The sequence below is a fragment of the Xyrauchen texanus genome, chromosome 3 (genome assembly GCF_025860055.1).
Source record: "Xyrauchen texanus isolate HMW12.3.18 chromosome 3, RBS_HiC_50CHRs, whole genome shotgun sequence".
Taxonomy (NCBI): domain Eukaryota; kingdom Metazoa; phylum Chordata; class Actinopteri; order Cypriniformes; family Catostomidae; genus Xyrauchen; species Xyrauchen texanus.
This window is the reverse complement of record NC_068278.1, coordinates 4,361,203-4,370,137: the sequence shown is the minus strand read 5'-3', so window position 1 is coordinate 4,370,137 and position 8,935 is coordinate 4,361,203. Positions and strand designations below refer to the sequence as shown.

Sequence of the window (8,935 nt, the reverse complement as noted above, 5' to 3'; positions counted from 1 at the left end):
ACAGCTAGTGCCAACTTTTTCAACATATACGTTAAATTATATATTTTTTTACATTTATTTTGGAATGTCCAATTCCCAGTGCGCTCTAAGTCCTCGTGGTGGCATAGTGACTCGTCTCAATCCAGGTAGTGGAGGACGAATCTCAGTAGCCTCCGCGTCTGAGACCGTCAATCCGCGCATCTTATCACGTGACCTGTTGAGCGCATTACCGCGGAGAACTAGCGCATGTGGAGACTTCACGCTATTCTCTGCGGTATCCACACACAACTCACCACACGCCCCACTGAGATTGAACCACATTATAGCGACCACGAGGAAGTTACCCCATATGACTCTACCCTCCCTAGCAACCGGGCCAATTTGGTTGCTTAGGAGACCTGACTGGAGTCACTCAGCATGCCCTGGATTCAAACTCGTGACTCCAGGTGTGATAGTCAGCGTCTTTACTCGCTGAGATACACATATCCCTGTGCATGTTTATTATAAAAATAATATTTTTTAATATTAATATTTAATAATAGTCTTTGTATATGAGGACGCATTTGGGCCTTTCCCCAGCCCTGTGTTTATATCTTCTCTTTGGATATATATGCACATTTTGATTGAGGGGGTGAGAGAGAGAGAGAGAATAAACAAAAGTACATGTTAATAAAAACTACATTTAATATGTATTTTCTCTATATATATTTGAAAGTTGTACTGGACAGAATACTGTGGCATGCAAAAGTTTGGGCACCCCTGAAAATTTCTGTTGCTGTGAATAGCTAAATGAGTAAAAGATGGCCTGATTTCCAAAAGGCATAAAGTTAAAAATGACACATTTCTTTAATATTGTAAGCAATTATACTTTTTTATATCCATCTTTTACGGTTTCAAAATAACAAAAAGTAAAAGGGCCTGAAGCAAAAGTTTGGGCACCCTGCATGGTCAGTACTAAGTAACACCCTCTTTGGCAACTATCACGGCTTGTAAACCCTTTTTTTTAGCCAGGTGAGTCTTTCATTGTATGGGGATTTTTGCCCATTCTTCCTTACAAAAAGCTTCTAGGTCTGTGAGATTCTTGGGCCATCTTGCATACAGAGTGCAACACCATCTCTAGTTTTTAAACTCCTGAAAGTGCACAATCACTGGTCTGGGTTGTGCCTCGTTAGGTGGTTTGGGGCCGAGCGCTATGTGACACCGCTGTATTCCAAGTTTCACTTTAGCGATAGGTTCCAACTCTTCTAATAAAATTGTCAATAAATTGGTTATTGCTGTTTCCCTCAGTTGCCTCCGGGGTGCCATAAATGTGAACAATGTTATGCCTGGAGCGTGATTCCAGGTTCGTTAAACTTCATCTGTGGGCTTGTAGTGACTGACTCGGCACCTCTCTGAAGTCCACGGTCCACTCTTCAATGGCTATCCAGACCTCGGCCTGACTCACTCTATCAGTTTTCACTCGCTCTTTGTCCCCATAGTTGCTATTTTATCGTTCTACTTTCTAGGACTATTTTCCCTTGCCCTTCCTATATTTTTCCCCTTCCATCATGAATTAGGGAAAAATTGAAAGGTTACTTATATTTAAATTGGGGAATGAACTCCGAATGGGAGTGATGGTTTATGCAGCCATGTGCCTTTCTTGCATCCACTGCTCTTTTGAGGTCTAGCCACAGATTTTCGATGATGTGTAGGTCAGGGGACTGTGAGGGCCATGGCAAAACCTTCAGCTCGCACCTCTTGAGGTAGGTTGTAGATTTTGATGTGTGTTTAGGATCATTCTGTTGTAGAATACATCTTTGTGATGTTTGCTTCCACAATTTGCCAGTATATAATTGAATCAATTCTTCCCTCTACCAGTGAGATGTTCCTCGTGCCACTGGCTGTAACAAGCCCAAAGCATGATCGATCCACCCGCGTGCTTTACAGTTGGAGAGGTGTACTTTTCATGCAATTCTGCTCCCTTTTTTCTCCAATCCCACCTTTGCTCCTTGTGGCCAAAAAGTTATATTTTAATTTCATCAGTCCACAGGACTTGTTTCCAGAATGCATCAGTTGTGACGAGGCAGGCAAAGAATGAGGATCTAAGTGCAGCTTTATTAAAATAAACACGAAAACTCAGAATAAAGAAAAACACAGGGAACCTAGCACAGAGCATAACAAAACATGCAAGAACTGACAAATTAACTGGGGGAAATAAGGGCTTAAATACACAAGGGAAAACAAGGAACACCTGGGGAAACAATCAGGGAATGAGAAAAAATCATGGGAAAACCAATCATAAAATGAAACTACAAAAACTTAACAGGAACTAAACAAGAACTTCAACATAAAAGCACAAAAACAAAAGACAACAGGGAATATGACAGAGCCCCCGCTTTAAGGAGCGGATTCCAGACACTCCCAAAAAAAATAAAAAAAAAATAAAAATGGAGTGAAGTGGAAAACAAGAGGCCTGGGAGGTGGCCACAGGTACCGGGTCAGGAGGCCAGGGAGGAGGCCACAGGACAGGGAGCAGGCGGAGCCTCGTGAGGAATGGACTCTGAGGGAGCGGGTGGAGCCGCGTGAGGAATGGACTCTGAGGGAGCAGGCGGAGGATGGGGACTTGGTCAGGGGGCCTGGGAGGCGGCCACAGGACAGCGACTGGGTTGGGGGGCCTGGGAGGCGGCCATAGGACGGGGACTGGGTCAGGGGGCCTGGGAGGCAGCCACAGGACGGGGACTGGGTCAGGGGGCCTGGGTGGCGGCCACACGACGGGGACTGGGTCAGGGGGCCTGGGAGGCGGCCACAGGATGGGGACTGGGTCAGGGGGCCTGGGAGGTGGCCACAGGACGGGGACTGGATCAGGGGGCCTGGGAGGCGGCCACAGGACGGGGACTGGGTCAGGAGGCCTGGGAGGAGGCCACAGGATGGGGACCGGGTCAGGAGGCCAGGGAGGAGGCCACAGGACAGGGACCGGGTCAGGAGGCCAGGGAAGCAGCCACAGGACAGGGAACGGGTCAGGAGGCCAGGGAGGCGGCCACAGGACAGGGACTGGGTCAGGAGGCCTGGGAGGTGGCCACAGGACAGGGACCGGGTCAGGAGGTCTGGGAGGTGGCCACAGGACAGGGACCGGGTCAGGTGGCCTGGGAGGAGGCCACAGGACAGGGAGCGGGCGGAGCCTCATGAGGAATGGACTCTGAGGGAGCGGGCGGAGCCGCGTTGAGGAATGGACTCTGAGGGAGCGGGCGGAGTCACGTGAGGAATAGACTCCGGGGGCGGAGCCGGGGAAGGCGGAGCCGTGGAGGACGCTGGGGCGGAGCCATAGAAGGCGGAGCCATGGAATGCTACTGGGGCGAAGCCGTGGAAGGCTCCGGGGGCGTAGCCTGGGGAGCAGAAGCCTTTCTTCCTTCCCTCCTCCTCCGGATGGTCGAAGTTGGCAACGCAGTGTCTGGGACGGACGAGGCTGGCAACGCTGGTTCTGGGACAGATGAGACTTCCAGCTCGTAAGCTGTGGCAGGCGTGGTCATTGGCTCGTTGGCTGTGGCAGGCATGGGCGTTGGCGCTTTAAGACTACTCTCAGAAGCAAACATCTCTAAAATTAAATCCACGTACTCCTCCCACGTGTAATCACCGGTCACCGGCAATTCCCTCCATTCATGGGCAAGGAGGCTGATCTGGTAAACGGACTTCAAGTGACTATCAGCAAATCCAGTGCATCTGGCAATGGTGCTGAACAGACGTGAGTATTCAATTATAGGGAGGTTCAACTGGAGAAAGAACTCTGCTAGATCCATCTTGGGTCAGTTTTTCTGTGATGAGGCAGGCAAAGAATGAGGATCTAAGTGCAGCTTTATTCAAATAAACAAGAAAACTCAGAATAAAGTAAAACACTGGGAACCTAGCACAGAGCATAACAAAACATGCAAGAACTGACCAATAAACTGGGGGAAACAAGGGCTTAAATACACAAGGGAAAACAAGGAACACCTGGGGAAACAATCAGAGGAAACCAATCATAAAAATATAGCTGCGAGCAGCGATGGCGGGCCCAAGCCGGTGGCACCGCCACCCCCGTGCCTTTAGGGTCGCTGTGCACGATGGGCAATAACGTAACCTCGCTTTGACCGTCGAGAAGACGTGTGCTGTAGAGCTCGCATCAGCGTGGGCTCTGCAAAAGTTCGCATGGAGGGCACATATCAACCACAAAGTATGCGTGAGCACCCTTCCGATACCTAAAATGAAAAATGAGACACCCTACGGTCTCATGGAGTTAATGGACACACGAAATAAGTACACAAGACTGAAAATTCATATGAAGTGTGCCATTTGAGACAGGGACAGTGCCTAGGACCGTGAACCACAATAGTCACATCTATGAGGTAATTCAAATGTAGATTAATTTTTGATGTCATAGGTCAATATCTTTTGCAGCACTTAAACGTGTTAATCCAGAAGGCCAGTATTTATCCGGAGGTCTCTGTTCAGGTTTATTAATGTAATTATAATTTACGCACTGCTGAAGTTTCATCGAGATCAGTTAATGTATGCAGAAGTTATAACACACTTCCTTGCTTTTAAGCTGCCTTTATGTGCTTTTTGGAGCTTCAAAGTTCATTTGCAATGTGTTCCACATTCAAACCAAAATATCTGACTTTCTGTTGGTCTGTTTGTTCACTTGAGACATAAGAGGGTGATTTAAAAGCATTTTGAAAGTGACACACTCCCTTCTGCCAGTTGGTGGCGCTATAACTTTGTCTCACAATAGTCACATCCATGTGACACACTGCTGAAGTTTCATCGAGATCAGTTAATGTATGCAGAAGTTATAACACACTTCCTTGCTTTTATGCTGCCTTTATGTGCTTTTTGGAGCTTCAATGTTCATTTGCAATGTGTTCCACATTCAAACCAAAATATCTGATTTTCTGTTGGTCTGTTTGTTCACTTGAAACATAAGAGGGTGATTTCAAAGCATTTTGAAAGTGACACACTTCCTTCTGCCAGTTGGTGGCGCTATAACTTTGACTCACAGTAGTCACATCCATGCGACCGGCCTCTTCCCGCAAACACACTGCTGAAGTTTCATCGAGATCAGTTAATGTATGCAGAAGTTATAACACACTCCCTTCTTTTATGTTACTTTTGATGTGCTTTTGGAGCTTCAAAGTTAATTTGAAATGTGTTCCACATTCAAACCAAAATATCTGATTTTCTGTTGGTCTGTTTGTTCACTTGAGACATAAGAGGGTGATTTCAAAGCATTTTGAAAGTGACACACTTCCTTCTGCCAGTTGGTGGCGCTATAACTTTGACTCACAGTAGTCACATCCATGCGACCGGCCTCTTCCGCAAAACACACTGCTGAAGTTTCATCGAGATCAGTTAATGTATGCAGAAGTTATAACACACTCCCTTCTTTTATGTTACTTTTGATGTGCTTTTGGAGCTTCAAAGTTAATTTGAAATGTGTTCCACATTCAAACCAAAATATCTGACTTTCTGTTGGTCTGAGCTAATGACTGTAAATTAGAAAGTTGTTCGGCCCGACGAGATCTAGAAGTGTTCCGAGTTTCATATTATTACATGCAAGCATGTTTGATATATGGACAAGTGTTTGAATCCCATTCCAGGTGTCGCTGTCGAGCCCCTGCCACGCCCGGTACCAGATTCAGCCCGGCCCTGATGGCCGCGGGTTCTGACCTGTGTGCAAAGTTTCAAGAGTTTTCGAGCATGTTAAGGGCCCCAAAAGTCCCAGAAACCTTGAAAAACAATCAAACAATCAAAAAGCAAATGTAAACCCAACAGAGAACCCCCTCCCTCCCTCCCTCCCACACACACACACACACACACAAAAAAATTTGGCAGGCCCATTCTGTCTGTCAGACAGAGAGACACTGAGAGAAAAAACACAGAAAGGGAGGAGGAGGGGTCACTCAGAAAGAGAAAAATTTTAAGAAATCCACATTCAAACCACAATATCTGACTTTCTGTTGGTCGGAGCTAATGACTGTAAATTAGAAAGTTGTTCGGCTCGACGAGAACAATATACACGCCGAGTTTTGTAACTGTAGATAGAACTAACTAAGTTATAACACACTTCATGTGTCCATTTTTAGTCATAAATCAATTTCCTCGCCACGGCCAAACCGTTCGAGATATCAAAAATCCGTCCGGAATGTAGCATCCTCAATGTCTTGACTTCATGCCGACCGAGTTTGGTGGCGATTGGATTCATTCTCTAGGAGGAATATATATAATTCCAGAGCACGTGTTTCCAAACAACCCATAATAGCCGTAATACTTCCTGTTGGGCTGGCGTAAAACTTAGAGCACGAAAGTTGTTCGGCCCGACGAGACCTACAAGTGTACCGAGTTTCATATCATTACATGCAAGCATGTTTGATATATGGACAAGTGTTCGAATCCCATTCCAGGGGCGCTGTCGAGCCCCCTGCCACGCTCGGTACCATCTTCGGTCCGACCCTGATGGCCGCGGGTTCCGACCGTGTGCAAAGTTTCAAGAGTTTTCGAGCACGTTAAGGGCCCCAAAACCTTGAAAAACAAAAATAAAAGCATTTTCACTCCTCAGCAAAATCAGCACCCTCCCCCAGACACAGAGAGACGTAGGGTCAGTGAGAGAGGAGAGAAAATTCTCCAAAACATCCACATTCAAACCACGATATCTGACTTTCTGTTGGTCTGAGCTAATGACTGTAAATTAGAAAGTTGTCCGGCTCGATGAGAACAATATAATTCCTGAGTTTTGTGACTGTGGGTCAAAGTGTAAAGCAACCCCCACTTTTGTCAAAAGGTGGCGCTACTGAGCCCCTGCACCACGCCCGTTTCTGAAACTTTGCACATGTGTACTGGCTAATAAATGTGATGTGTCTGTCGAGTTTCATGCAATTTCAAGTATGCTAAGAGTCTCAAAAGCATCAAAAAAGAATATTCGAGTTTGAAGCGTTGCCACGGCGACAGTATCGAAGATATCAATAATCCTTTCACATGTCTACATCTGCCGTGTGTTTACATTATACACCTAAAGTTTTAAGTAAATCGGGTAAAAATAAGTGGGTGATTTCAAAGCATTTTGAAAGTGACACACTTCCTTCTGCCAGTTGGTGGCGCTATAACTTTGACTGACAATAGTCACATCCATGCGATCGGCTTCTTCCAGCGATCACGCTGCTGCGGTTTCATGGAGATCAATTAATGTATGCAGAAGTTATAACACACTTCCTGTTTCTCTTTTCGCGCCATCATTTCGTTTCCTCGCCACGGCCAAACCGTTAGAGATATCAAAAATCTGCCGGCAATTTTTCATGCTCAATGTCTTGACATCATGCTGACCGAGTTTGGTGGCGATTGGTGGAATTCTCTGGGAGGAGTATTCCAAATTCCATTGCGTGCGTTTTCAAACAACCCTAAATAGACGGTTTCCTGTTGGTCTGGGGTAAAAAGTAAAAGTATGAAGGATATATGAAACGATGAGATCTATACGTGCATCGAGTTTCATATTATTACATGCAAGCGTGTTTGAGTTATAGACCAAGTTTTCGGACCCTGTTCCAGGGGGCGCTGTCGAGCCCCCCTGCCACGCCCGGGTACCAGCTTCAGCCCGGCCCTGACAGCCGCGGGTTCTGACCCGTGTGCAAAGTTTCAAGAGTTTTTGAGCACGTTAAGAGCCCCAAAAGTGCCCCAATAGTCGTAAAAAAAAAAATAATAATAATAATCCTAACGAAAACAATAGGGTCCTACGCACTTTGTGCTTGGGCCCTAATGAAACTACAAAGAACTATAAAAACCCAACAGGAAACAAGAACTAAACAAGAACTTCAGCATAAACGTACAAAAACACTTTGTCAACAGGGAATATGACATCAGTCTTGTTTAGATGTTCATTTGCAAACTTCTGACGCTGAATTTTATGGTGAGGATGCAGGTGTCGCTGCACAGTAGAACAGTGCACCACTACTGCAGAGTCAGCTAAATCTTCCTGAAGGTCTTTTGTAACAGTTCCTGTTAACTGCCATTTCGAACTGAAGGAACGGCTACCTGAAAATGCTTTGCTATCTTATAACCTTCTCCTGACTTGTGGAATTTGACACTTGCATCACCTGCCCTTTCCAAACGATGATTGTGAACAAGCCATAGCCCTAACAAGCTAATTGATCTTAGAGCTCAAATCTTTTGGGGTGCCCAAACTTTTGCATGGTGATCCTTTCCTTTTTTCACTATAAAATTGTACAAAACAAAAACAATACACTAATATTGCTTAATGTTGAAAAGAATGTTTCATCTTTATGCCTTTTGGAGATCAGTTCATCTTCTACTTGCTTAACTATTCATAAAAACCAACATTTTGACCAGTGGTGCCCAAAGATTTGCATGCCCGTGTAGATATATTTGTAAACACTTATATTTGTGTTCTTAAGTTATGTGTGTTACCATCATAACTCCCCCTTATTAAAATGATATAACTTAACAATATAATGACAAAATCATCCCCTCAGGATGTGAACTACAAGTACAAGTAAGTGTCTTCTCTTTTTTCCACTTATATTTTCTGTGGTTTGTCAGTTTGGGAAGATCATAAAATGATTTTGCACAGACAACAACTGACAGTTCAAAAGTGTATATCTGTAGAAACATCAGCATTCAGTTCTGTTTCTAATGAACACCTTGTCGTGGCTTTGAGCATTAATGTACTAATGGCCAAATGGACTTTATCACAGTCAACAAGCTTGAGATGGCACAGTGAATTATGTAAAATTGTACAGAAATGTAGTTTAAAAATCAGATTTTGGAAAATCATAATTTTGTCACAAATGATTAAAGCAGTCACTCAAGACGAACACAAAGAATGAAGCATGAATACTTTTATAGTTCCTTCTCTTTTATTTCAAAAACAAACAGTCAGACAGACACTGTCATCATCACCTGAAATACTTTCTTTACAAATGAATAATATACAGCT

General features: G+C 44.8%; 1 protein-coding gene across 1 annotated transcript in view; it reads right to left on the bottom strand.

Moving 5' to 3' along the window:
- Nucleotides 1-8,851: 8,851 nt before the first annotated feature.
- LOC127630977 (ADP-ribosylation factor-like protein 3) overlaps nucleotides 8,852-8,935 on the bottom strand; it is a 4,730-nt gene continuing 4,646 nt past the window's right edge. The window contains exon 6 of the mRNA XM_052108908.1: nucleotides 8,852-8,935. This exon is cut by the window's right edge and continues 184 nt beyond it. The gene's annotated coding sequence lies outside the window, so the exon portion shown is untranslated.